Source organism: Mirounga angustirostris, unplaced genomic scaffold (assembly GCF_029215605.1).
Source record: "Mirounga angustirostris isolate CCGP_5_RB_7025 unplaced genomic scaffold, mMirAng1.0.hap1 SCAF_6, whole genome shotgun sequence".
Classification (NCBI taxonomy): domain Eukaryota; kingdom Metazoa; phylum Chordata; class Mammalia; order Carnivora; family Phocidae; genus Mirounga; species Mirounga angustirostris.
The window spans coordinates 134,201,503-134,206,716 of NW_026991714.1; the positions used below are offsets into that span (position 1 = coordinate 134,201,503).

Sequence of the window (5,214 nt, forward strand, 5' to 3'; positions counted from 1 at the left end):
AGTTTCTTAAATAAATGGTTCTGGGAAAACTAGACAGCTACATGCAAAAGAACAAAACTAGACCACTTTTCTTACACACAAAATAAACTCAAAATTGATTAAAGACCTAAATATGAGACCCAAAACCATAAAACTCTAAGAAAAGAACATGGGTAGTAATTTCTTTGACATTGGAGATAGCAACATTTTTCTAGGTAATTCTTTCATCAATTTTCTAGTTTTCAGCATATATATCTTTCACTTCTTAGATTAAATATGTCCCTAAGTATTTCATAAGGTATTATAAGAAGGATTATTTTCTTAATTTTTTTTAGATAGTTCATTGTTAGTGTATGGAAACTCAGTATCCTACTATGTTGCCAACTTGGTGACATCCTTAAAATTATTTCTTCAGAAGTCTACTTTCTTTAACAAATCTCCTACTTAGGACAAATTACGTTATTTTTGTTATTTTCTGGTAGTGTGAACTACAAATGACTGAAATATTCATCTGCATTTCCTTGGAATAAAAATTAATCAGCTTTTGGGCGCCTGGGTGGCTCAGTTGGTTAAGCGACTGCCTTCAGCTCAGGTCATGATCCTGGAGTCCCAGGATCGAGTCCCGCATCGGACTCCCTGCTCAGCGGGGAGTCTGCTTCTCCCTCTGATCCTCCCCCTTCTCGTGCTCTCTCTCTTTCTCATTCTCTCTCTCAAATAAATAAATAAAATCTTTAAAAAAAATTAATCAGCTTTTGTCAAGGAGCAAAATCTTGTGCTTGAAATTCACTGGACTATGTATCAGTAACTTAAAGACTAGAGCTAGCTTTGGTTTCCTTCACTGCCTTTTTTGTCTCAGTATGCATGTTAGAAAATAAAAGAATGAGAGAGATGTCCCTGGACCCTTCAAAGCTTTAAAGTTCAACTAAACAAATGAAAGCATTCTAATGCAGTGATAAATTAAAAACCAGTCATATTTGGTTTCATTATGTATTTTGAAGGTAATTATAATTTTGTTTTTTATCCATTGCTTTACTCAACAATTTATATTTTGTTTAGGCTACTATCAATTCTGCTTGCATTATTAGATACATATAAAATTAATAGGAGGATCCAGACAAATGCTGGAGGTTAACCTGGAATTAACAATGAATGTGGGCATCTCAGAGGTGATAGCACATTGCATTAAAAATTAGGGCTTTCTTCCAAGACTTTCAAAGCAAATATTACATACCTTTAAAGTCAAAAATCTATACCTCTGAGCCAAAACATGACTATCTACTGAATGTATGACCTAGCATAAATTAAACTCTCATAGCCTAAGTATGGTCACTTAAATCATGGGGAAATGTATAAGTTATATTTTGTAAGTTAATTACAAGCAAAAATTTTAGCATATACCTCTAAATCATAAACTACTTCTAAATGTAGGTATTTGTCAGGTTCTCAGTAACATGATAGTTTTTTTTAAATAATAAAAACATGAACCTTCTATTTTTATCATAAATAATGCAATAAGGGCATTAAACCTCCTATAGACCTTTTCAGGTAGATAAAATCTGAAAAGGGATTTGGATGTTGACCTCATTTATTCTCATGGCATCCTGATGAAATACAATTGGTGGGGATTATTCTTTCCTCCGTTTTCCAGATGAGAAAACTAAGGGACATTGGGGAGGATATGTATTGTAATAAGCACTGGGTGTTATATAAGATTGATGAATCACAGACCTGTACCCCTGGAAACAAATAATACATTATATATTAATTAACTGAATTTAAATTTAAAAAAAGTAAAAGAATAAGGTTTTCATGTTAAAAAAAAAAAAAAGAAAGAAAGAAAACCAAGGGATAAGTGTAAGGAAACTTGGCCAAGATGTATAACAAGTGAATGTCAAAGCCTTCAGTTGAAACCAACTTTCCAGTCCCTGCTCCAGGACATTATCTGCCAGTATCACGCATCAGAGGAATTTTAATATCAGTGATATTTAGTTGCTCTAATAAAGGGACAGATTATTATAGCCTCAAATATCATTTTATCTTATAAAATTTCCAAACTGTTTATTTTTTAATATTAGCATCTAGTCTTGGCTATGAGGCATGAGAATAGGCCTTTGGTAATATATATCAAAAGCCTAAAAACTTATGCCATTTATCCTAATATTTTGACAAATAGGAATTTATCCTGAAAAAACATTACAAATATAATATTTATGAACATGAAATGCTTATAACAGAGGAAAAAAACCCTAAGATGCTATTGGAAAAATAAATTACGGTACACGGGAATGATGACTACAGCCCTTAAAAATCAAGATCTAGAGTAATATTAAATAACACAAAAAATTGTGTTAAGTGGGAGTGTTAAGTGGGAAACCAGTTTATGAAAGAGTAGACACTATGGAACACCAATTTTATAAAATATGGCTCTAGATAAAAAACATACACATATACATAGAAAAAAACAATGGAAACGTCTACAGAAAAAAGAAACATTATTGGGGATTTGTTCAGTTACATATATATATATCATATTTTCTACATTTTTCTTCTGTATTTTCCATATTTTCATAATATATCCTCTATCCTTCTTATAATCAGAAAAATTGTTGAGAATATATTCCAAATCTTCCTTTCATGAGTGGGGATAATTATTGGTGTCCTAAATCTATTTTTTGAACTAAATTACAGCACAGTTAGATGCTGCGTATCAGTATCTAAATTCAAAGATTTTTTTTAAACACAAAGTAGCCCTAAAAATAGTCAGTCACCTGTATTGGTCCCTTTTCTAGCCACAGATCCTCCCATTAAAACAGTTGCTCCCTCATGAATTTCCTTCCATGCAGCAATGGCATCAGGCTGAAACACTGTTTTATGCACTAAAGTCGGCAGGGGTTTCAACAGATCTTCAACACTCTAGAAGGTCCCTAGCCCATGTGCTCAGTGCAGCTCTTTTCTTCATAATCCAAAATTTTCCCCTTCTGATTTCATCTTCACATACTGATTAAACATACCCACTTTCCTCCCTGAACTTTAACCAAAAGTGAAGCTAGCTGGTCTTCAGGTTGTGAAGCTAGATGGTCTTCAGGTTGTGTAATTATGGTTTGTCACATTTCTTATTATTTTATTTTATTTTATTTTAAAGATTTTATTTATCTGACAGAGAGAGACACAGCGAGAGAGGGAACACAAGCAGGAGGAGTGGGAGAGGGAGAAGCAGGCTTCCCGCCGAGCAGGGAGCCCGATGTGGGGCTCGATCCCAGGACCCTGGGACCATGACCTGAGCCGAAGGCAGATGCTTAACCGACTGAGCCACCCAGGTGCCCCATCTTTTCATATTTTTTTTTTAAGATTTTATTTATTTGACAGAGAGAGATACAGCGAGAGAGGAACACAAGCAGGGGGAGTGGGAGAGGGAGAAGCAGGCTTCCCGCGGAGCAGGGAGCCCGACGTGGGGCTCCATCCCAGGACCCTGGGACCATGATCTGAGCCGAAGGCAGACGCTTAACGACTGAGCCACCCAGGCGCCCCAATTTTAAACTTTATATCATCATCAGGGACAGGAGGCCACTTAGAGAGGTAGAAGGGGGCAAAGACAGTTCAATGTGGGCTTGTTTCTCAGTTTTATGTGGTTGGACTCCTGCTCAGCTCTTGTGGCCCTAAAAAAGCAATTATCCTACAGTATTATTGCATCTGGTTCCCCATAAAAGTTTAATGAACTATATAATTTTTCCTAAATACAGTATCTCAATTTATTGTTATTAACTAACCATGAAATTTGTCCCTTCTCAGTACAATAAATGCCGTTTCTGATTAAAATCTTCTATTTAATAATTCTATTTGAGAAAGAACAGTTTCCACTCTCCCTACACTCATTGTATATCTGTCACAATTCTACCATTTCCTTCTATTGTGCAAAACAGAACTAGGAACATGCTGAAATATGAATCCCTTAACAATCACTCCCCCAAATGGTTCCCCTAAATAAGTTTATCCCTCCGCACCACAAATACCACAACTACTTCTTGGCTATTAGAACGTTTGATAATAGTTACGGTTTGAGGCATCTTGAAGAATTTTAAGTTCAGTGAAAACTGAAAAGGACCAGCCTGACGAGAAATCTGGACACTGTTCATGTGGTGATGGATTACAGGATCGATGTAACTTTTTAGTTAAAAATACATCTCGCAGAGGGCGGCGGTGGTGGGAGCCTCGCGGGCGCGGCGCCGTTGCTCGCACTCGGGCGGCGGCGGCGGCGGCGCAGCGCTGAGCGCACATCGCGCCTTCGCAGAAGCAGCGGCCGCAGCGGCCGAGGCGCCCCCGCCGTCCCAGCCCCTGCGCTGCTGCCGCCGCCCTCGCTCCGTCTGCTCTTCTTCCCTTCGCTCGCACCATGGCTGATCGGCTGACCGAACAGCAGACTGCTGAGCTCAAGGAAGCTCTCTCCCCATTTGACGAAGATGGCGATGGAGCCATCGCAACAAAGGAACTTGGAACCGTCACGAGGTCACTGGGTCAGAACCCAACAGAAGCCGAGGTGCAGGATGTGATCAACGAGGTGGCTGCTGACGGAAATGGCACCATCGACTTCCCAGAATTTTTGACTAGGATGGCTAGAAAAGTGAAAGATACAGACAGTGAAGAAGAAATCCGCGAGGCCTTCCGAGTCTTCGACAAGGTGGCAACGGTTACGTCAGCGCGGCGGAGCTACGTCACGTCATGGCCAACTTAGGAGCAAAACTAACAGATGAAGAAGTAGATGAGGTGATCAGAGAAGCAGATACTGATGGAGATGGGCAGGTCAACTATGAAGAATTCGTACGGACGATGACTGCAAAATGAAGGCCTATTTTCAACTCCTTCCCCCAATTCTGGAAGAATCAAATTGAATCTTTTACTTACCTCTTGCAAAAAAAAAAAAAAAAATATTTTATTTTATTTTATTTTAAAGATTTTATTTATCTGACAGAGAGAGACACAGCGAGAGAGGGGACACAAGCAGGGGGAGTGGGAGAGGGAGAAGCAGGCTTCCCGCCGAGCAGGGAGCCAGATGTGGGGCTTGATCCCAGGACCCCGGGACCATGACCTGAGCCGAAGGCAGACGCTTAACGACTGAGCCACCCAGTTTCTATATAGCAAAACTAAATGTCAAAAGTACCTTCTGTCCACACGCACAAAATCTGCATGTATTGGTTGGTGGTCCTGTCCCCTAAAGATCAAGCTACACATCAGTTTTACGAT

At 39.0% G+C, this 5,214-nt stretch overlaps 1 pseudogene; it reads left to right on the plus strand.

Annotated features, from left to right (window-relative positions):
• The first annotated feature begins 4,330 nt into the window (after nt 1–4,330).
• Nucleotides 4,331–4,815, plus strand: LOC123845554 (calmodulin-like; annotated as a pseudogene).
• Nucleotides 4,816–5,214: the final 399 nt, after the last annotated feature.